The 24,806-nt window shown below is 41.1% G+C and overlaps 1 protein-coding gene across 3 annotated transcripts in view; it reads left to right on the top strand.

Annotated features, from left to right (window-relative positions):
- The window catches only part of tinc (transmembrane protein tincar), a 444,623-nt gene that overhangs the window by 296,134 nt on the left and 123,683 nt on the right, over nt 1-24,806 (top strand). The gene's annotated exons all lie outside the window — the stretch shown is intronic.

Below are 24,806 nucleotides of genomic sequence, written 5' to 3'. Positions count from 1 at the left end.
TTCTCCATTCCTCCATACCCTAGATGTCCACATAGACCAGATCTTGTACTCAGCATACCCCACTGGCTGGTAGCAATATTGCCCCAGAGGATAATTTTTCTGTCTTATACCCTAATTTCCCTGTTTCTTGCGCATTTTTGGATGTTTCCCCTTTTTCCCCATATCTGTAATTTTCAGTTACAAAAATTCCCCCGCTTCTGAGAAAATTCTCCGCTGGGAGTATATTCTAATTAAATTTGCTGATCAAGTAGGAATGATAATTCCAGTATGCGATAAAATTTGAGCTGCAAATTTTCGTTTCTAGCAACCACACTTAATCAAGCTTTAATCAAGTTCTTGCTCAATAATGCAAAATGCACTATCAAAAAGACAGCGTTCCATTGTTAGGGCTCCAAGCAGTAATATATGCACGCTGCATGTCTAGAACACTTAACGTCACACGGTTTGACCCGAGTCAAGCGAGTGTAAGGGACTATATTGCAACACTGTAGCAATTTATGCTCTCATTCACCCGAGCAGTTGAAATTATTTGCGAACATTCAACCGCGTACATGACGATAAAGCATCTTTTTACACAGCATCTTAACGGGTGCATTATTTACGTCCCACAATGCAAGTCGTCGTTCCTGCTGTCGCGTTTCCCCTTGATTAAAACAGTCGGGCCTTAAGATATGCATGGGGGCAATTCTGAAGGAAGAGCACGGAAGGCAAGCATGGAAACGTGCGTGGTGCACGAATCCCAACCCCCCTTGTGACAAATGCATGCGTAACACGTTGGTATCTCTCTCCCCCTTTGTCTAGTCTTTTCTCTGCTTCTTTCCTATTTCATGTTTCTCTCCTTTCCTCTATATAATTTTCCCTTTTCTTATTCGTTTATCCTTTCGTCTAGTCGTCTTTTTTACTCAGTTTCTTCTCTTTATTTGCCCGCTTTCCTTTACATACTCGCATATATATATCTCTGTTTCCCTTTCTTTATTTCTCAGTTCCCTTTATTTCTCCTTTTAGCTGTCTGTTTCTCCGTTTCCTTTTTCTACTTTTATCCTGTTTCCATTTTCCCTTTTTTCCTTACTTCCCATTCCTTCTTTGTTTATCTGCTTCACTTTCCTCTTGTTTTCTGCTTCACTTTCCTCTTTTGATTTTCTGCTTCACTTTCGTCTTTTGATTTTCTGCTTCACTTTCCTCTTTTGATTTTCTGCTTCACTTTCCTCTTTTGATTTTCTGCTTCACTTTCCTCTTTTGATTTTCTGCTTCACTTTGCTCTTTTGATTTTCTGCTTCACTTTGCTCTTTTGATTTTCTGCTTCACTTTCCTCTTTTGATTTTCTGCCTCACTTTCCTCTTTTGATTTTCTGCCTCACTTTCCTCTTTTGATTTTCTGCCTCACTTTCCTCTTTTGATTTTCTGCCTCACTTTCCTCTTTTGATTTTCTGCCTCACTTTCCTCTTTTGATTTTCTGCCTCACTTTGCTCTTTTGATTTTCTGCTTCACTTTCCTCTTTTGATTTTCTGCTTCACTTTCCTCTTTTGATTTTCTGCTTCACTTTGCTCTTTTGATTTTCTGCTTCACTTTCCTCTTTTGATTTTTTGCTTCACTTTCCTCTTTTGATTTTCTGCTTCACTTTGCTCTTTTGATTTTCTGCTTCACTTTCCTCTTTTGATTTTCTGCTTCACTTTCCTCTTTTGATTTTCTGCTTCACTTTCCTCTTTTGATTTTCTGCTTCACTTTGCTCTTTTGATTTTCTGCTTCACTTTCCTCTTTTGATTTTCTGCCTCACTTTCCTCTTTTGATTTTCTGCCTCACTTTCCTCTTTTGATTTTCTGCCTCACTTTCCTCTTTTGATTTTCTTCCTCACTTTCCTCTTTTGATTTTCTGCCTCACTTTCCTCTTTTGATTTTCTGCCTCACTTTCCTCTTTTGTTTTTCTGCCTCACTTTCCTCTTTTGTTTTTCTGCCTCACTTTCCTCCTTTGTTGTTCTGCTTCACTTTCTTTCCTTGTCTGTGTTTCCATTTCTACTTAGTTTCCCAGGTTCCCTCTTCCCATTCTTTCAGCCTATCGTTCTTTTAATTCCCTCTGTGTGTGAGCTTTACCATACCATTTTTCCCATAAAAATTCTCATGGAGACATGGGCAATATTTGTGTAATACTATTTTACGATGGGCCAGACTCTCTCGCCCACTCTGTGACGTCACCCCTCTTCGCAATCAACATGGAAAGCTATACAACCGATGTGTAGTATGTGCTATGCAATATCGCAGAAAACCACAAATGTAATCTACATCTGGGAGTTTTTTTTCTGCGGTCCAGTGCTTCTCCCTTACAATATTCATGCTTATTACCTGTTGGGGCTTTTTCTCAGAGGAGCTTCCTTGCTTTGGCAGCTTCCCTCTGAAGCCCCTTCCCCTCTACCCCCTCCCCCTCCCGCCTGTTTCAATAGCGAGCGGCCAGCTGCTGGAAATAAATATTTATGGAAATTTCTGTGGACTTTTATCTCGGTCGGTTCCGCTGGAGTTTTCCCGTGGGATAGAGCAGGAAGAGATACTCTCTCTCCCGGCCACGAGGGTGAATAGCTATTAGGCTCCGTTGGTCCTATTGTTGTCCTGTCAATGGTGGCCTTTTGGTCTTCTTGCAAATGTGTGTTTTCATGTTCTGCTCTCGGTGGCTTATACACTTAGTGACTTCCAATGATGGAATATGCATTTTCCTGAAGCGTGGGAGACATTTCATGCGACACCTTCTGCCGAATTATTCTCATGGATTTTCCTTTGTTTCTTGTAAAGCTTCTCTCCGCGTGTTTCGATCCTGCATTGTTGCTCACTTGTGAATTTTCATTTGTCACCTCGACACCGTCTCTGTCATGCTGGTGCTGTTCGTTCTGAGTCTGGAGGAGTTGCTTTGCGAAAACCACGTTTTCATACAGTGCTGGATTGTTACTTTTTCTGAACAAACACGTTGTGGTGTTGCGTCTGATTAACATTTATTTTGTAACCAAATTTTTGTCAAAGTCGATATTACATAGATAAGACAGAGAGAGGGAGATAGATTTATTTTCTTATCTTCTCTTGTTTATTTCCCATCCACTCTCCTCTACTTTCTCTCCTCTCCTCTTTCGTTTCTCCTCTCCTCTTTCGTTTCTCCTCTCTTCTTTCGTTTCTCCTCTCCTCTCTCTCTTATCTCCTCTCCTCTCTCTTATCTCCTCTCCTTTCTCTCTTATCTCCTCTCCTTTCTCTCTTATCTCCTCTCCTTTCTCTCTTATCTCCTCTCCTTTCTCTCTTATCTCCTCTCCTTTCTCTCTTATCTCCTCTCCTCTCTCTCTCTTATCTCCTCTCCTCTCTCTCTCTCCGCTACTCTTTCTCTCCGCTACTCTTTCTCTCCGCTACTCTTTCTCTCCGCTACTCTTTCTCTCCGCTACTCTTTCTCTCCGCTCCTCTTATCTTTCACTCCGCTCCTCTCATCTTTCACTCCGCTCCTCTCATCTTTCTCTCCGCTCTGGACTCTCGATGCGCTACAACACGCCACCCAATGACTAGGCACTTGACAGGACCTGGACTTCAGCAGGCTGCTGCGCGGAGTCTAGTTTTAGTTTAGTGAAATAACTTCCAAATGTCATGTGTTTCTCTTCATGAAATTAAACCCATGTGAACTTCCAACATCCACGCATCTTTACACTGTAGCAATATTAATGTTTACTCAGCTGTAAGACACGTTTCGTTAGTTTCTACTTAAATTAATATCATGAAAATGAACATAGGTTATCAGTGGCGGAATAACGACCCATTTGTTAACTGGTAAACAGGCCAATCATGAAGTGAACTACATAAACAAACTTTACTCCCTCTTTTGTCGTATAAGGTTTACTGATTACTTAAAAATCAAGCTCTTTTCTCTGCAAACGAACACTTCACCTTCTCCCCTTATGGACTGGGTTGTGGAATTACAATTTGGTTGAAGTAAGCATGTCGAGATTACCTTCAGCTTTCCTTTGTCACCCAACGCCACCGGCGGCGGCGCTGTCATCGGGTCTCTATTTGCATACTAATTGCCCTCTTGGGGCGAGAGAATTGTCTTGGTTATAATCGCTGTGGGAAAATTCTCTAGGTATCCAAATCTGTTGGTGGTTTTCCCAGGCTGCTGTAACAAGGAGCCGATCGTGTACTCATCTGGCGGTGTTTTTCGGAAACTTAGGTTCGGTTTCTCGACTTGGGTAGGATGAAGTACCAACATATATTGGCAGATTTGACCACATGGTCCGCAGAGATATGGAAAACGAAATTTGGAACTTGTGCTAATAGACACTACCTGTCCAGAAGCGTACTCCGGATATTGGTGGAGTGTATTTGAGAATTCACACCGAAGCGACAGGCGACACGTGTAACTTGAGGATTTGCCCAGCATCTCCACCACGTAACGAACCGTGAAGTTCGTGGGATCTTACCAAGAGGTTAACCAATTAATCAATGGGTGATATAAGTTACTCATCATTCATCCTCTGATGAGAGCACTCGTCATTGGCATGACGAGTTAACGCTTTGCAATGCGAAAGGTACAAAATCAAGCTAAGGAACTAAACTACAGAAAAGACAATGGTCACTCGTTGGGTTTTGTGAACCTTTGAACCTGAATCATGGCTGGGTGTTAGGATAATTACCTGTCTTATCTGATGAATTAGGCTGAATAGAATATACGAAGTCCTCTGTTGGCTTCTCAGTTTGTTGACCAGAGCGTCGTCTCACTTCTGCCCTACTGCTCTCCTAACCACTTCTCCCTTCTCAACTCCAATCCAAAGTCAGTCTCCTCTCAGCTTGTCTCACCTCTATATCCCTAGCCATGGAGCTCTTCCTCCATGCCGAATCGTGTTTTTAATTGCCACTATGCAAACCGCCGACTCCATAGGCAGAAGGAACTACCTGTTTCCTGAATAGCTCAGGAGGTTTGCATAGCACAGCACAGTGCATTGTTTACATGCCTCAGAGGCTGAGACAACTGAGAAAAACAAGTGAATGCCCTGGTCAACGTGAAGCATTCAGAGAGACTTTATAAAATAAACATATAATCTTAGGGATTGATACGAATTGAACGCGTGCTTGTTCGGCCTGTCATGCCGATCTGATTGGCTAGTTTCCAAGCGGCAAGTGTCGCTTCGGTGTGAAATATTCCTAAAAAACACTTCCAGGCGACACGCAACAGGTGACAACGGCAGAGGCGTGAGGGAGATTTCAGAACGAAACGACAAGCAGCTGTCCACAGGCGACAAGCAACACTGAATCTTCACACCAAAGCGACACGAGCCCCTTCAGCATTCACCGCGAACAGAACGAGGCGACAAGATATTGAGAAAACGGCTCAGTTCGAGCGAGTAACTTGTCGCTTCGGACTGAAATCTCCCTTAAGGCGAGATTGCACTGCTTTCAATGCCATAGATTCAAATATGGTGGTGAATCCGTACAATTCAGCCTGAGCTGAAAAGAAAGACACATTTCTCCTGTATTATAGCTTATGATAACACAGAGACCAGGTCGAACCACAAGCTTTGTTTTTACCAACTTGGATAATTCACGAACCGTACCTGTCTGATCATGCAATCTGTCTTTGTCAACCAATTAATACAGATTGTTTCCTCTTTGTTCCTATAGGCGGATGTAGGACACTGCAAATTCTTTAAGTTTACTTTCAGGAATTGCTAATTCCGTCCCGATTCGGCACGAAAAATTTCGACTGGTTTAAGTTTTCCATAATCGATCGTTTCCTTGACTTGGCAACATTGGGGCCACGGTTCGAGGGCGCGGATTCATTTGTTTGATAACCTGGGTGCTCCATTAACACAGTTCCATTATAAATAGCCGTACGACATCAGCGCTACATTTATCGCATTGATTGATGTTGTTCGGTGCAGGTGAAAGATCCCCCTGCCTTGGTTGCTGTATCAGTTCAATAGGCACTCCATCATAAATGGGAATGAAAGTACCACTCGGGAAATTACTGACTGTGACTTTTTTATTTCACGATTCATGTTGAAAGCATTTTCTTTCGAAAGTTTCTGGCTATCTCTACGAGAAACTGGCATTTTGAAATTCCATACATCCATACAATACTAGAGGTCGGCGAAAAATCCCTGCCACTCTGCTGTCAGTTTCGAAGGCTCCTTCTCCCTCTGGTCTGCAATGGAATGCTCTTCCCGATTATGTTTCTTTTGCTACTTTTTTTTTAGGTACCCATGTCCTCGTATTTAAGAAAAATCTTTGTTTTACTTCAGGAAATCAAAAGGAGAAAAAAAGGTTTAAATTTTCTCCATATTTATTTTTGGAAAATCCACTTTTTTCTTCTTTTTGTAAATGTACAGGAATTCGCTCGCTATCGTGAGTCAGGACCAACAGGTTGGGAAATCGTGCAAGCGTAACTACAACAGCGACACGGCGGTCGGTGAAGGAAACCCTCCAACACGGAAAAACGGAGAATTTCACATTCGCTCTTCCATTGAGCACAATGAATGGCTGCACAATGCGAATTCGAACAAAGAACACGGACGCCGAAAATCCTGTTGCCGTTAGCGGAACCATTGCTCATTTCATGATGGAGGAAAGGGGGGGGGGGGCTTCGCGACAGCAGAGCCTCCTGGACTCTAATTGCTGCTGATAACCACGCTGCCCCGAGCGTCAAACGTCACGCGAAAGCGCGAAACAAAAGACTGTTCGCCAGCGGGCATTAACTCCACAATGGAAAATAGTTTCTTTTTTTAAACTCAGAGTTTTGTTGCGCGCGAGATGGCAAAAAATAGGATTTGTTCGGTTATTTAAAAAGCAAGATTAGCATCTGTAATAATGTAAAAAGCACTCATGTTGCATACACATTGTTTTTTCTCCGAACCCCATACAAAAGAGGAATTTAGGTAGAGCCCCATTTATTGCAGAGAATAATTTCGAATATGTTGGAGCTTGGCTTCCGGTATGAATTATAACGCTGGGGATTAAAATTAACTGTTTCACAACTAGTTACGCTAAACTCTACAGTAAGAAGGGCTACAACGCTCGTTGGGGAGGAAGGGGGCAGATCCTCTGACTGAGGGTGGGTGGCCTCTTCCAACACTTCCCCCTGGCGACATTAATGGCTGCCACATTTTAACTTCCATTTCTGATTGTTTACATAAATTTCGATTCTGAAAAAGCAAAGTCTACGTTATAATTCTCTAAATGTTAGTGAACATGGTTCTACATTAGCATGCAATGTTCATTTGACATCCGTTGTCTAGTGCAGGAAGCTCTTCTCCAATTCTACGATTCGAGAGAGCACCTCGTCTCTTATTTTCAGGTGAGCAGATTTCTATTTGCAGGCGGTTCATCCCACGAATGATTATACTGGCCAGCGCACGTACCTGACGTAGAAGTACACACGAGTTTTACGTTCAACAAACAACAGGTTTACACTACTGCCACTGGAGGGCTCCACATGCTAACAAATGAAAGGCGAAGAGCGCTGAAGCATTTCTTCTGGTGGCGTTCGTTGATTCTCCAGTTAGTGTTTTTTTTACGGTGAAATCACTGGTTCTGCCTAGCCGATGGTGATTTTACTGTAAAATTACGGTTACGGTTTCTTTTACAGTATAACATTAATTATTCTCTTTTCTCACAATATCAACACTTTTATTTTCCTTGCATGTGCTACGTATTTTCCTTCAGTTTTGAGTGACTCTTCAGGATATTTGGAACTCATTTGTGTGTTCTATTGGGTGGCTGACCCCTAACGCACTGAATTGAATTGAAAAGTCTTTTTATATACTACAGAGCGAGATTCAGCCTTGGGCTGCTCTACCACCTAACTCTGGTGAATAAAAGTTACAATACATTTATTTATAATACTGAAATCAAATATATAACACTCGCACACTTTCACGTTCTCTCTCTCTCTTTCTCTCTCTCTCTCTCGCACACTTTCACTTCCTCTCTCTCTCTCTCTCTCTCCCCTCTCTCCCCTCTCTCGCACACTTTCACGTCCTCTCTCTCTCCCTCTCTCTCTCTCTCTCTCTCTCTCTCACACACACACTCTTTCACGTCCTCTCTCTCTCTCTCTCTCTCTCTCTCTCTCTCTCTCTCTCTCTCTCTCTGTCGCACACTTTCAAGTTTTCTCTCTCGCACACTTCCACGTTTTCTCTCTCGCACACTTCCACGTTTTCTCTCTCGCACACTTTCACGTTCTCTCTCTCTCTCTCTCCTCTCTTGTATTCTCTTCGCACGCTCTCGTTCACTCACCTACTTTCTCGATCTCTCTCCTGTTCTCTCTCTCGCTGCCCCTCTTTGAAATCACCGTAATAAAGCAGCCACGAACCGCATCGGAAACCCTGTCCAAAGCCAACACTGAAACATCATCTATACTTTATTGCATTCCTGATCCGTCACAGGTTACAACCGCACCTCTCCCCGTTTGTTTCTTTGCCCAGTGCATTGCTCTCTCTCCACTCTCGATCCGCGACCATCCCTAAGCCCATACCATATTCCCATGCAGATCAATACCTAGCTCCCCCAATGCTCTTTTGGCCGTCCCCATAAAGCACAGGCATATAATCTCCAAGTGACGCCTTGTTCCCCCGCCCCGCGTTCCATTATCCGTGATGGCTGCAGGCAGTTCAGATATTCACTCCTCTCCCTTCCTCCCGGTGTCCAGCATCCAGGAAAGGAGCATTTTCCCGTTCCTTTTCATTTCCGGGCCACGTGAGGAATTGGGTCCTTTTCATTGGTTCCTTCTTCATGGAGAAGTCTTCGTTTCATTTCGGGTCTTCTTTTCGGTTCCAGCGAATATAAATCTCTGGACGATCCTTACGTCCATCTGGAGACAGGGCTGTGTGAGAAATGGGATCAGGAATTGGTCTGGAAACAAGCTCCTCTTCCCACTAATCTCTGGTGATCTATTCATACTGCTCTGACGTGCAACTTGTTGAAAGGGGACGGTTGTTATTCATCTAGCATGTCTCCTCAATATCTATTACTAGAGAGACACATATTTGCAGTGAATAAAACATCAAGATTTCGTTAACTAAAACTGAGCACATTTCGGGATCGAAAACGGTATATAAAATGGCATTTCGGTGTTAAAATGGTGCATTTAATCCTAAATTTGATTTCAAAACTACACTTATTTATACAATATAAACATTTCCCTTTTCATGTAGTTGTCAGAGTATTAAGTTTGTTCCTGTGTAAAGAAGTACATTTTTCTTCTCAAATATTTACAGCATAATTGATCAATTTTCCATGATTTGCGTAACTCAGAATATTTCAGACTTCAGGAAGTGTCGTGTCGGTGAACAAACTCTACATTTCGTGTTAAAGAATTTACAGTTAACTCTTTTAACTCGGTTAACTCAAGTACTTTTACAGTTACTTTGATACACTAAAATTGTGAATTTGAAAATTTTCAAAGCTAAATTTGACAACTCTGTTTCCAACCATGTTTTTTCCTGTGGATGCTAAGGTGAAAGGATTTTCGTGAAATCCCCTAAGACAAGGCAGCCAGGCTTCGTTACATGCTAAATGTATATAGTTGCCGCGTTCATTGGTTCCCCAGGCGGCTGCCTTTGGAATCGTAACCTGCCCGCCCCTCTTCTAATGAGCCAAGACCTCCTTAGCAAGACCACCCCAACAAAGCTCCAGGCAACGCGTTGTTGCCATGCTTTAAGAGGGCGGCGGAAGGAAGTCGACGCGCTGCACTCAAAGCATGTGACATAAATAAATAAATCGTCTCATATAATTAATTATGGTGTTTCATTATTTCTGTGACCCGAAAATACATCATAATAATCATCTGATTCGTCCAATCTTGCATAACATTTTATAACGTTTAGGCTAATAAGAGAATTTAATGTGGACCAAGTCTCGTCCAAGTAAATGAGTTTGCAACCTTCTGAACGCAGCTCCTGTAGTCTCCGTAGATAACCGGTATCTCCAAGCAACAATTCTCACCGATTCCATTATTACATTCTTTTTCCTTAAGCGACCAAACCGAAAACCAAGTTTTTTTATTAGTTCTCGAAGCGTTGTTTCTTCATAAGGGAAGTCCGACACACTTTTTAAAAGTTTCAATAGTTCACTCACTGTCGGTGACTGTCCTTTACTATAGAACTTGTAAATCTCGCATCTAATGAAATCACAAGTAAACTCGTCCACTTTGTTAAATTTTCTCTTTTTATTTCAAGGCTGTCTCTGCAATGGCTCCTTTTCCTAGCTTTTTTCTTTTCGACATATTCGTGCACATTACACACAAATAACTGACTTTGTTCAACGTTTTGGTTTTGAATACTTTTCTGTTCGGTGCTCCAGAAGTTCTTGGTTGAGGATTATCTTGATTTGTTGAATGATCTGGAACTTCGGTTGTGTCCCACGGTCGATACAAACTCTGTTTTCCCGTAATATTTCTAAGATATAACAATAAACTAGATAAAAAAAATACACTTTGTCAATCCCCGAGAATACGAACTCGCATACGCATCTCACACTGCTCTCTTGTTGCGGAGTTGTGAAAAGCGGCGAAGAGAAGGCCTTGGGGGAGGAAGTGACTTGGCAACGTCCAGCCTGTTGATAGCATGCTCACCCTGCACGCGTCACAGGATTGCAATGTTCTAGAGCAGGGGTTTCCAACTGGCGGCCCGCGGGCCGCATGCGGCCCCCGTTGCCTTTTTCTGCGGTCCGCGAAGCCAGTTTGCAAAATACATCAATTTTATTTATTTTTATTAAAATACGTATTTTTTTTACTGAAGGAACGGATGCTCTGTGAAGAAAGACAATATCACAGGTAGAATTGATTTTGCAGTCAATAATGATAATCAGAAGAATCTAAAGTGACGTAAGTTTCTCTTCACACCATGCATTCCACCCCTTCGCTATGCGGAATGAACTCTGCCGCTTCCGCGAAGGCTTCACTCTTTGTGTTTAGAAACAACTCCAGAGCGGCGCTATAGAGATCTGTTTTACTATGCACGAAGTACGAAGAGATTTCCAGTGTTCCAACTCGGATTGTACTGTGACTGATTGTTAAAGTTTATGCAAATATCGAAATGAGAAATATCTCCAAAAAACGTAAGATTGAAAACTAAAATAGCTTCTCTCCAACTTGAATTGTGTGATTTGAAAGGCGATGTGATGTGTTCCTTCAAACTAGGCAAGAAAAGGGGTCAGAGTTTTTCAAATACCTTTCAAAGGAATGCTTTCCAAACCTTCTTAGTTTTGGGAAAAGGATGACATCGATGTTCGGCAGCACATACACGTGTGGAAGGTTTTTTTCTTCAATGATGTTCATCAAGAACCGCTACAGAAGCAGACTGGCAGATTCATCACTGCTTCACCTTCTGAGACTTTCAAATACAGAAATTCAAATACAACTTTAATAAAAGTAGCAGATCGGGCTCAATTTTCACATTGAACACTTACTATGAAGGATTCTTATTTGTATGGTGTGTCTTTAATTTCTTTCAATTCATCAATAAGTATTGGGTTTCTGTGAAATAAATTGTAATTATACAATTTTGATTTGTAATTCCATTGTTTTATTGCCTCATTTTAGAAATTTAGGTCATGCGAAAATACTACATTTTCAGTTCAGTACTTACAAATTTTTGTAATTTTTAATCCCCCCCCCAAAAAAATGCGGCCCGCCTATCAACTGCTGGATATAATTTTCGCCCTCGGACCTTTTGAAGTTGGAAACCACTGTTCTAGAGGGTGGGAGGATCAGATTTCGAAAGGAAACCAGCGCGCTTTGATGCCGCCTGGGGATCCAAAGAACGAGGCAAGTATACCATACATGCTTTATTGTAATTCATCATTGCACTTGAAGACTTCAATGTTTCGTTCCATCTTTTTACATAAGTAAAGCACATGTAAGTCTTCATGTATGTATTTTATTACAATTAATGACCATTGATTGTTTGTAATGTGTTTGCAAGAAAATTTCCAGAAGAAAGTAACTGTAAAAGTAACTTTGTTACTTTTTAAAATGAGTAGCTGTTAACTCCTGTTACTTTTAAAAAGTAACTTTTCGAACATTAGTGTAATCGATCGTGTATACCCCTGCTCCAACATAAGTAAAATTTGTTTTTCTTAAGAAAACAGGATGCATTATAGAAGAAAGAACAGTTAAGATAGAGGTGAACAGTTCGGAGCTACCATTGTTTTGTCACAAGCATTCCTAAATCATTTACATTCTTTGGAGTCATGATCACTGGCAGGAGCGTATATTCTAGGCTATCTAGGCTATCTGCGAACCTGATTTCCTATGAGTTGGCAACCTGATTTCCTATGAGTTGGCAACCTGATTTCTATTCATAGCCTAGGACCACGTGACATAGTGAGATAGCCCAGATCTTGAACTCAGTATACGCCACTGACCACTGGAGACATCTGGTGGGAAGCGGGCATTTACTCTTTGATGGCACGCATACCAGAACCTCAGACTTATCCGATAAATTCCTTCCTATGCATCAAATATCGTCGGTAATACGTGCTTGCCTATGACGTGGATGAGCAACAAGAGCCATCGAGAAACTTGACACCGCGTATAAAACGGATTGGGTCTGCTGCGGTTATCTTCGGAAAGGCGATAAGCAAACAACTCCTCTCTTTTAAGTATAGCCTGTTGCGAGGAGTTGAAATACGACCGCCAAGCCTTGTAATTGGATTTCGGTCACGTGAATTACCATTCTGCATAATTGGATCATATAGAAATTAGCGGAGTTATTAAGGTGAATAATTAGGACCACCGATTCTGGCAATTATGGTCTGATTTATAGGCTCGCCAAACGGTGCAATTTTGTATCCACGAACGGCCGTTTTCGCCCAAACGAGGGAATGGTCGAATGATTTGCAGAAGGCTCACAAACATGGCCGCCGCGTTTTTATGTCGATGGAACGGTGTTGGGATGGGTCGTTGCCACGGAGGTTGAACGTTAGTGATTAGAAGGCGACTTGCAGATTGAAATGGTTAAGTTTCTTCTTTCAACTCCACACCAAGATATTCTTCTGGTTAGTTCATTGTTGCCATCAACAAATACCCCTACAATACGATCCTTCCAGTTGATTTATTGCTGGCATCAACAATAACGGCACTTGCAGTTGGTTAATTTTTTTCATTGTTGACACACACAAATACCGCAGATACGATTCTCAGTTGGTTCATTGTTGCTTCACCACATACCGCAGGGATACAATACTTTCAGTTGGTTCATTGTTGGTATCAACAAATACCTCAGTCACAAGATTCTTCCAGTTAGTTCATTGTTGGCATAAGCAATTCTGCAGTGATACCATTCAGCCATATGGTCCATTGTTGGCATCAACAAATACCGCCGTAATACCATTTCTCCAATTGGTTCATTCTTGGCAAATTGGCATAGACAAAAACTGCAGTGAGACGATACTTCCAGTCGGCCCATTGTTGACATCAACAATTCGTAAAATAACACTCTTAGGCGTGGTGGTTTATCACCACGAGTAGCACCAACGCACAACATTACCTTAATCGGACCGGGATCGAACCTTGGGATGCGTTACTTCCCAACAAGTAGCCAAGGCTTCCATAGAGCATGCGAAGAATGTACCGTCAACGGCAAAGATAATGGTAGACAAATTGTCTATCGCTATTTTAATTACTTTATTCTAAATCCTCTGTTGTTTTAAGGGATAAAACTTTGTTGGTTCGAAGTAGGCATTGCTCTGCTTATTGACGTAATTAATTCAATTCATTTCATCACATTGTGTAATACAGACTGAATGAAAATGGTGGACAATTGGCCTACTGTTTCTTTCGCCGTGGAGTGTACAACAAATATAATCTTGGTAAACACAGAAATGAAAGGTGGCACACACAATTTGATTTGATTTGTTTTATTTTACTTCGCTTTCTTTTGCCACTTTTGGTTAATGGACACTCGGAAACATCCAGGCCAGGATTCGAACCCGGGACCCCTAGACGCACAATTTGATTTGAATACCTTTACGACTGAAGCGGCACGTTCATGATTAATGAAAAGGGATTACCTGTCTCGTTCAGTAGCTAACTAACTCTCTAGCCTTCTTAAACCCGAAGGTTCATGGCTGCAGCAACACAGGCCCTCCATCTGTCCCTATCTTGAGCAAGATCTATTTACTCTTTTCCATCCCTACCGATTTCCTTTAGGTCCATCTCACCTTGAGTAGAGTTTAGTAGATGTCATCAAATAGGTGTTCCTTAGCCTCGTACGCAAAGAAAGTATTTTGAACTGATTCTCGATAAGTTGACTCTGAATGACATTTCACTGGTCCCGAAATCGTTAGTCCAAAAACTGAGTGTTCTCCTGAACTTTGACCAACAGACACCCAACTTGGTCCCAAGATCAACCCTTACCTACTTCTCAGATCCAAAACTCAACTCTTTTCTCTCGATCTCCAAAACAACAACTGTCCTCTCTCCGAAAAACAACAACCTCTTCACTTCTCTCCTCCTCCCTTCTCTTGCCATTCAAAGCTTCCAACAATGCACAATACATCCTACCTTAGTTGACACATTCTTAACTTCTCTACCAGCTGCAGAGTGACTGAATTACTCAGGAATGCTAACGATGATACGAATTGCAGTGATACGATTCTTCAAGTTGGTTACGTCAATTTGCAACATATATGCTAAAACACATTTATATATTCTTGAACAACATGGGCGGAGTTTGAGCTTTTGCTTTGGGGGGGCCAGACTCTGGGAGAAGCATATGATGTACCTGAGAGTTATTGAAAAAAAAAAACAATCGTTTTGTGCAAAAGAGTTCCTCCACCACCTTGCATCACACAAGCATCTGATGAACCAACCTATATCTATTCACCTCGTATTGAACCATTTATTTCTCAACTGCGTAGCAAGGATTTCATGTTCTTTTGTTCTCTTCCCGAGAAATGTAGGACGAGTAAAATGCACCGAACAAAACACGAAACAAGGAGAAAAGGGGGACAAAACCCCCAACTTGACGGCGTCTTCCCTCTTTTCTCTCGACGGAACGGAGCAAAATCAAGAAGGAAACGTATAACGAAGTTGTTCAGGGTAAAAAAAGAAAGAAAACAAAGGAAATCTCTGGGTGTTAGGCTTTTGTTTCAAGATTGTTCCCTTTTCCTTTCAATATACCATCTCCCCCTCGAGATTTTTTTTTTGGTTTGTTCCTTAATGAACAGAGGCGAATGCAGCAAGAACAGAAACTATGAAGGATCGAGGCGGAAGAGAGAAAACATTCCCTTTTCTCTGCGTTCTAGAGACAATGAAAAGAACCAATGTTGCCTGGTGCTGAAGAAATATATCTTTAATATTGTTCTTTTATAGGGAAGTGCAATAGAACACAAGATGCTTTTTCAACATACAGAAAACTAAATGCATCGCTTGATGCACTAAAGTATTTAGTGGTCTTCGTCCAGAATCAGGTTTAGTTTGATGCATGTCGTTTGTAAAGGTAACGCCAAATTGCATCATATTATGCAAGTATTTATATGTCGAACTGTGTTTTAATGCATTAATTCGAGCATTTTTTGCACCTTCCTGCAACTTTCTCCATGATGCACTTAAACATTTGGTCTGAGCTACAAACTTTATGCATTTTTGTTTTGTTTAAGCTGATACATTTACTCTGTCAGTCGTCTCTGCCAAATTTCACTTGTATTTCGTTCTTTCGAAACCCGAAGCATATTCAAGTACTTATGTATGCCATGCAGTAAATAGGTCCAATCTGGTCTTCAAAGAAGCCGTATTCTTGCTTTTTTTCCTATTCTAATTAAATTCCTTTATTCTTCCAAATTGTTCCTTCAATATATTCTACCTAGAAATATATTTTCCTAATACATCTTTCTCTTCAAAATAATCCTGCTTCAAATGCACTTTCCCCCTCAATCTATATAGGCTACGTATGTTTCAAACAAGCGATTTAGTACCGACACATAAGTGTTTTCTTCTTCATTCTCTTTCTTCTCCAAAAGACTTGTTCTCTTCACTGTATTCACATTTCATCCAAGTTTTATCTTCAAAATATTCATTCTCTAGATACCAGAGGCGTATATTCGGGGCTATCTAGGCTATCTGCGAAGTTGGAAACATTGCCCGCTTTCTTTGAATTCGCGAGACTGCTGGCCCAGCTGGCGGGCAACTCCACCGGGGTGACGGGTAAGCTTGACAGGGCTCCGATCAATGTTGCAAACCAATTTTTCCCACCATGTAATTTCCCCAGGATCGGGGAATTGTGTTGTCACTGTTACAGGAGAGAGAACAGGGTTTAACATGGCGGGGAAAAAACCCTCTGAACAGTCTGGGTCAATGTTGCAAACAAATTTTTCCCAGCATGTAATCTTCCCAGGAATTTTGAAGCCAAATTATCGCGGGAAAGGGGAAAATGTCATGTGGCAGGGACAAGAACATCATTGAACGCTTGCAGAGGAGTTGAAAAAGAGGTCGTTGACCTTCAGACAACTAGATGCAGTGGGGAGTAGAAAATTGTTGGCTGAGCGGAAATGGTTTACCGAAATGACAAGGACCAGTTCTAGTCTAGATCGTGTCGAGTGGCCTTGGTGCGTGGAATTTATTTAGAGGCAGCGTGTGAATACAGTAGTGAGTGGATTGTATTTTTGTGAATTACGATAAGCTCCAAATCGTTGTGGATTTTCTTGTATGCCCACTTTATGAACAGATAAGCTAATGGGGATCGGACCTACAGTTAAAGTGGTATCTAAACCACCATGCATCGAACCCGGGACCCCTTAGTTTCAAGGCAACGACGTTATTACTGCGCCAACAAGGAGTACCCGAACGTAAAATCGTGAAAATAGGTAGGTTGATTTTTTTTTAATTCTCGTATATAGGTCTACATAATATTTCACAATATGGGCCTCTCATTTAAGCAAATAGAATGAAATTCTTGAAATCCTTTCCTTACTGACAGTGTACATTTCCATGTCTTATTTATGAGGTATATATTTTTAATCACAGTCACATCACTTCAACCCGCCACCCCAAATGAGTTAAAAAAACAAAAACACCCCCACCAGCAATTTTTTGTCCATTCGAACACTATGATATGGTGCGATAGCCCATGTTCTTTACCCAGTATACAACACTGCTAGATACGTATTCCTTTCAGTTTATTCTTGCTGCCAAAAATAAGCATTTTCGATCAGTCTGCACCTTCTTAAAATCTACAGTTTTCCTCGCCGTGTTTCTTCTCACAATGTGCACTTTTCATCTACTCCTTCTTAAAATTAGCACTATTCTTGGATCTATTCCTTTACAATATACAGTTTCCTGCAATTCATTCCTTCCCAAAGTATAAAACTTTCATCAGTCTATTCTTACTTACAATATGCAAGTTTCTTCAATGTAATTCTTCCTATAAAATGTCAAATTTTGGAAATCTGTCTTGGAAAATATTTTCTTATGTATCTCACCACAAACTTGCATTCCCTTTACCAGCACTTTATAATTGCGTCCCTTTATTGAATACGGATTAAACGCAGTCGATCAATCATTTATTGAACTATGAAGTTAGAAAACATGCTATACTTGTCCCAAAATTGCGAACCAGAACTCAGTGCAATATAAACAGTTTTGCGACAGTTGCATTGCCTTTGATCGAGGACTTTCAGCACCTGGCAACACTGATATTAAACTGCTATCTCATCACTGGCAACCCTGTCTCCGGATTCTGGATCATGCCATTACCGTAAAAAGAATCTTCAGTATTAACTCCCCCTTCCTTTCGACTTCCTTCCCCTCGTTTTTCTTGCGGTCCTTAAGCGAGGCTAGAGTTCCCGGGGGAAATTTCTGCAACCCCGGGGGAATTCCTCTTGTGTTTTTCTTTGTGTTAATGAGGCAGAAGTTATAATTAATTTCGTAGCTTTTATTGCTGATATCGATTTCGACCTCCTTGTCTCTCACATCAAGCGAGGTCTTCTCGTGTCCCAACTGCTATCAGCTCGAATTCCACCTCCCCTTATTTCCCTCTTTTCCCCCTCTCAAGCGCTCTAAAAAATCCCTCTGGGAGTATCCTCGTCGGTGCCATGCTAATAGTTGTGGTCACCAGAGTTCATGGGGGGAGTCACCCTCTTTAAGTTCTCTTCCAATTATTATCCCTGGATATTGTTTCAGGATTATAGGGTTGGGGTGGGTGTGGGGGGGGGGGATCTTTTGTGGCCAAGATGGTCGATTGTTAGGGTGGATCTCTTTTATATTTAAGGGAAGAGTGCGATTCTTATGGCCAGTGGATGCCTCTACATTCACGAAAAGATTTGAGACACCTCTGATGACGTAGTGATGACGCTGTCGCCTTGTACTCAAGTGGTCCTGTGTTCGATTGTGGAAGCACATTGCACAGTGGTTCGGATCACATTTTAAACTGCAGGTTCAGTCCCGAGCAGTAATTCCGTGCATAACGCAGACTAAACTCAGATTAACGCACTTTAAACTGTAGGTACAGTCCCGATTAACCCATCTGTGCATGAAGTAAACTCAAAACTTATGACCTAAAATGTAAAGGAAGAAAAGAAAAGTGTCAAATCAAAATGATTTTCATGACCTAAAATCACCAAAATATGCAAAATAAAATATGCTCTTGTGACCTAAAATTTTACAAAATATGCACTTATAACTGGACTGTTTCAAACATGAATATCTAAATGCTGAGATATTTTCACATAGTACTATTTTCAGTTCACTTTATGAGCCCTGAGTTGCAATACACAATGAATACTTTCTCTAAATTTTCAAGTAAAAATTAAAGATTTTGCTGCAGTCAAGAAAAAAAAACCTCGAGTGAACATGGGAGTAGGAATGAATCCACTTGGAAAATGACTATATATTTCTTGAAAATGCGAAAATATGCTGAATATGACCGAAAATCCATCAAAATATCACGTAGAAATGGCCAAATATGCCAAAATATGACCTTAAAAAGCACCTTAATTCAATTAGTTTCTTTACAATATGAATTTCTATATATTTAGGGAACAGAACACCCTTGCCAAAAAAATATGCGAGCGCTAATGATCATTTTATGGCCAGTCCAGAAACATTCGGTTGCAGCTGGGCCTATTATAATGTTTAACTTTGAGTTGCAGTAACAAACATTTTCTGCAAATTTTCAAAAATAAAATTTCATTAGGTTCTAACACATTTTTATAAGTGGAAGAATTTTGTGTGGAATGACTGCCCTCCAATAATGAGAATTAATCCTTCCTGACAGAAAACTGCGATTGGGAGAATAAACCATTAGTGAGCGACAGTGAACATTTATTTCCAGAAAGGTCGGCTGACATGAACATGACTGTTTTTAAAGTATTCACTGCCAGTACATAGTTTTACCTTATATATTTATGGTGCTCACAGTTGTAATTTTTAATCATTATCTATTTTTATCCATGATAAAATGTTCAAATTTAAATACAAAAAAATCACTGGCAGATTGTTAAATCTTAACGGTAAAATACTGTAAATTCAACGTTAACTTCTGACTAGGGTTGGGTGTCTGTTGGAATTCATCTACCGATACTATTCTGGTATTTTGGTCTATCAGGAGGTCCGCCAAGAAAGCTGCGCTACACTGTCACTGAGCCTAATTATCCTGAAGAGTATGCAAAATTCAAACTTTTTGTTTTATTTTGCACGAAAAACTATATTTGATTACATAATATCTATTTTAATATTCTCATGTAATTCTTGAATATTTTAAAGCAAATTTCTTGGTAAATTGATGCATATAATTGGAGAAGAAAATGTGCACATCAATATTTTGAAAAAATTAATTATTGCAATTTTCAAGTATCTGTATCGGTGGGTACTCCTGACTGTACACTTTATAACAGTGTCAGCTGATTGGTAACTGTTATGTTATGATTAGGGCAAGGATTTTCATGACTTAGCATATTTATTTTGGTAAGGGTGTTGTGTTCTCTAAATATATAGAAATTCATATTATGAAGAAACTAATTAAATTAAGGTGCTTCGTAAGTGCATATTTTGATGGATTTTCGGTCATAGTCAGCATATTTTCGCTTTTTCAAGAAATATATCATTTTCGAAGTAGATTCATTCTTACTCCCAGGTTCATTCGGTTTTTTTTTATTGCAGCAAAATATTTTTCATTTTCACTTGAAAATTTAGAGAAAGTATTCATTGTGCATTGCAACTCAGGGCCCATAAAGTGAACTAAAAATAGTGAAAATATCTCAGCATTTAGATATTGATGTTTGAAACAGTCCAGTTATAAGGGCAAATTTTTCAAATTATAGTGCATATTTTGTACAATTTTAAGTCATAAGAGCATATTTTATTTTGCATAGTTTGGTGTTTTTTAGGTCATAAAAATCCTAGTTGTGATGATCCATGACGTGTGTTTACAGCATATAGTACCTCAGTGCTCAAAGTGGAAATTCGTAGCTGTGGGGGTGCTTGGTTCAGTCTGGCTGGGAATATATGGGGGGTGCTTGTATGGATCAACATGGAGACAATGAAGCAAATAGGGAATTATTTACACAAATTATCCTAGCTGAAGAAAAAAATCGTAACTATGGGATAGCACCCCTCTCGTTCCCCCCACTTCAGCACTGTTCAAAGAAAATCACTCGACGAATGCTGCTCATGCTTACGTTTTGTTGATGTGTTTGTTTCACATATGAAGGAACAGACCCAAGGGAAATATCCGTATCCTGCCATGAATCCGGGGGAAAAGCTGTTCTATTTGCGTCCTCCAAAGCTCCCAATACGATCAAAACCGAACCAGCTTTTTTCCCCTTTAGTCCTGCAAGTCTTAAGTTTTTTCCTCCCCCCACAGATGCCCTTTTCGCTGTGCTTTTGTTTTATTTTCTCTCCCCCTTAACCTCTGAATCTCATTAAAAGTTCTCCTCTAAGGATATTTTAATCCGGGAGCCGCAGTTCACACGCAAACATAATTACAGGAGGCAGCGCCTCTGGTGGCGAGTTTCGAACAAAACAAGTGCCTAATTACAGCCACCTGTCACCTGCGGTTAGTCTCAAGTGAGGAGGCGTTCTCATTCGCTAAATTAATTATATGCTGGTTAGCCATTGGAAGGGGGCGTGTTGCAGTCAAGGGTTCTACACGCGAAGTTTCATCGTTCTGTGTCATACGAGTGCGGTTGGACACTTACATCGTGACACCCTGTACAGTACCAGTGTCCGTTGCTGCAGTTCACACACGGCCAAGAGAATAAGCCTATATTGGTAAGGCTCTTGCACTTGTTGTATATATTGCTCAGCTTTTAGATGAAGCCAGAAAAAAAGTAACTTTCATGGCACAATATTTGTAGATTTTGTTGCACATTTAGGGAGTTTCATGCCATTTTAGTATATTTTTAGTAATGATCTTCCATTTTTAATGTTATCACGAGAGATGGGACATTACTTAGTGTTTTTATTTTCTTAAAAAAAAAAAAAACACCCTTGTTTCCCGAAAATCTGGTAAACCCTTTCCTCTGGGACAGATCCACCTAGTAAAAAAAGGTGTCAAGTGACAAAAAAAATCATGAGCAAAGAAGTAGCCAAGAAAATGATTCTGCTTTTTGAACATAAATGGAAGATTCAGACCGCCATGTTCATTTGTGCTGATGGTTTGTTTGTACATATTTTTTATTTAATAATAATAATAATAATAATCCATTGCCCAACAGCCCTGAAGGGCCTTGGCTTCCCTACCGACTGCCGGTCTCCCTCCCACGCTTTCCTTCGTCACCTCTAAGCGTGGAGATCTTCAACCAATATTGGAATAGTCGGGGGGTCAGCCCGACGTATCCCCAGCCGTTATAGTAGGTCTCTGTGACCGGATTACGCTCACTCACTCGGAGCTCCCCAATTTCCTCACGATGGTGGGTTGCCACCGGCCCTATACGTAGGCCGAATAAATTCCGACCAGAGCCGGATTCGAACCTACGCCGTCCCGCAGCGAACGATCTCAAGACGAGTGAACGCCTTAACCCGCTCGGCTACGGAGGAGGACTATTTTTTATTTACTATAGACCTAACAGGATATTTGCATCCTGGTGGCATAGTATACTTCAATTATCATCCTCCAGTATAGGTACAGTCAACGGCAATAAAATTGAGCCACCTAGATCCTGAACTACTCGCTTCCCTGCGGCAGAGTTGCCATTGAAAATTTGCTATAAGAATCCACTTATCGCCGTCGAGTTAGGCAACACACACAACGTCTTGAAGCAAAGCGAGTATTTCAAGATTTAGGTGTCCCATTTTTATTGACGGTGACTGTACAGGTGGAAACAAGCTTTTTCACTGTTCGTCTTGAAAAGACAGTCGATAACCTGCGTTTTCATAGTAGTGCATTGCAATGCAGGACTGCTGAAATGAACACCTAAGTTTGTTGTAAAAGAGCAACATTTTAAAGAGCATTCTTTGTGGTATTTTATTGTGCATTAAAATCCTGGCCCTATTAATAAGTAAGTCCCGCACCGAGGCCTTGAGGTCTAAGGGCTCATGCTACGGGACGCGCGCTGGTTCGAGGTTCGTCGTGCTGTCCACACGTCACCCCGTAACTGGTTGTATGATCGCCCATCTCTGCAGAGGAATGTGGGAGGTCGGTAGGTAGGCCTTGGCTCTCAAGGGCTGTTGCGCCACGGGATTTTATTAAGTAAACTTTTTAAGCATGTATCCTCGAAAGTAGGTAAACGGAAATTCATAGTGATCTGTCTGGTTGCATAACTTGCAAGGGGTTGTGTTGATGATAAAAGGTTAGTTTCTCTTTCATTTTAGTAATTGTCTAAATGTTCAAACCGTCAAGGAGACATTTAGGAAAGCCTCAGTAATATATTCCCATTGCCATATCCCAGCAATTAGTGGAATTTAGTTTTTGAATGCAGAGGACAACATTGCCAGCGACTTTTCAACGTCGAGCGCTTCCTCTGTGGAATTTTTCCATTATCTACTTAGACAGTTCTCTCAGCGTCCCGTCTCCAGGAGATGAAGCTGGGAGGATTTGTCGTTACAATTTGTCTGTTGGCAACCGCAAGCACTTGAACTGTGAACGCTGCAGTGTCTCCTTCACGAGTCGCGCCATTGTGCTTCTGCAGAACTTTTCACTTCAAACATTTCTCCTTTAGCCCTCGCTTGCAAGTTGCGGGGAACAATCTCCCAGCAAGAAGAGAAGATCTGTGGAATCAAGCAACTCCGGGTTTCCAGCTGGGAAACAGAAACAATGCCACCATCATCTGATTCTCTGCTCTCTCTACCAGAGGCAGTGTTGCCACTGTCTTCCGCCGAAAGGGTTCCCTTTGAGCTGACAAAATACGCTCTAATTCCCGTCATTGAAAGTCTTATGAAATACGGAATATGGTTGCATGTTGAACTCCGGATTTCCTTGAAATTGTCATCTCGAAGTCAGAACTGTTCTGTTCTTGCTATTCAAATTGGCAGTTATTTCCAAACTGCGCGAGCTACATCGCCTTTTCTCTTCGTCGTCAAGTTTCAGATTTGAGATAACTTTTGAGAATCGTTCACGGAGAACCCTTTGACTAAAGGCACGGCCATGAAATTAGGCGCGTGGCAGAAGTTCGCGCTGTTGCCAAGTCGAAGCATAACTCCCGTGTGTTCGGAGGTTTAGGAGAAATAAAGATCTCGTTGTAGAGTTGGTCTTTGTAATCCACGTGATACAAACTGACAGTGTTTGCAAGAAAGGTCAGGAATGATACAAAAGTGCTCCGGAGAGAGGTGTGGTGTGACGATCGAACTAGGCAACGCAGCCCGGTTGACGTTGCCGCACAGTGCGCGGGAACCAGTGACTTCTGCCCCTCTCTCGCTTTGCTTTTCCCGTATGTGGCAACAGCGCAATTCTCTCCAACCGCCTATTTTCATGGCCGTGCGTTTAGTCAACTACTTTTCATATCCAGATCAGACGCACCTACAGCAAATGCTGCTACGTCTTTGACACAAAAGCTCTGATGATTTCCTTATAGTCTACAAACCCTCTACAATTCATTGTTACCTATATAGTCTTCTTCTTTGACGAACCAATGAAAATTGAAACTTACTCTGCAACAAAATTAAAAAGAAACTCCACAAAAGCAATGGCGTGCGCAGGATTTTCGAATAGGGGGGGGGGGTTACGTATACTTTTCTTTTCAGTAATCAGCCTCATTTTGCCATTTCTTGCCTTTATATCCCAAGGGGGGCTTACGACCCCCATCAATTCCTCTTGGGCACGCCACTGCTCAAAAGTATAATTATTACGAGTTTGAGTTTTAAGTCCACTTTACGCAAAGCAAGGCTAATCGGGATTGGACCTACAGTTTAAATTGGAATCCAAAGAACTTGTGCCTCCACGGACTATCGAACCTAGGACCCCTTGAGTACAAGGCGACGAGGTTACCACTACACCATCGAGAAAAAGTATAATTGTATACTATTCTCCATCCACTAGATGAACGAAGTTAATGTAAACAAAACCACTTCTGAGAAAGTTAATTTCCTATGTGTTGCTTTTGGTGTTATCTTGCCAATGGATACATGGTTGTAACTGTCCCAGAGCTTCAATATAGCAGCTTTATTGAGTGGTATGACTTTATCATAGCCACTATATTCTTAAGTGGAAGATTTTTGCACTGCTGCCATTGCAACAACCAATAGAATTTGTCAGAGGCCAAGTGCACTTGTTTACAGTAACAGAGAATAATTTTTAAAAAATCTTTCACAGATGGATATTTTATTGCAAGTTCCCTTGTACGTGAAATTTCCATGCCCCTAGGCACACTTTCCTTCGGTTGGCAACCCTGAGCAGACTAGGGTGAGATCTCGCCCTTAAAAGCGTCCCAG

This window comes from Lepisma saccharinum, chromosome 21 (genome assembly GCF_977018435.1).
Source record: "Lepisma saccharinum chromosome 21, izLepSacc3.1, whole genome shotgun sequence".
NCBI classification, from domain to species: domain Eukaryota; kingdom Metazoa; phylum Arthropoda; class Insecta; order Zygentoma; family Lepismatidae; genus Lepisma; species Lepisma saccharinum.
This window is presented reverse-complemented; position numbering and strand designations above follow the sequence as displayed.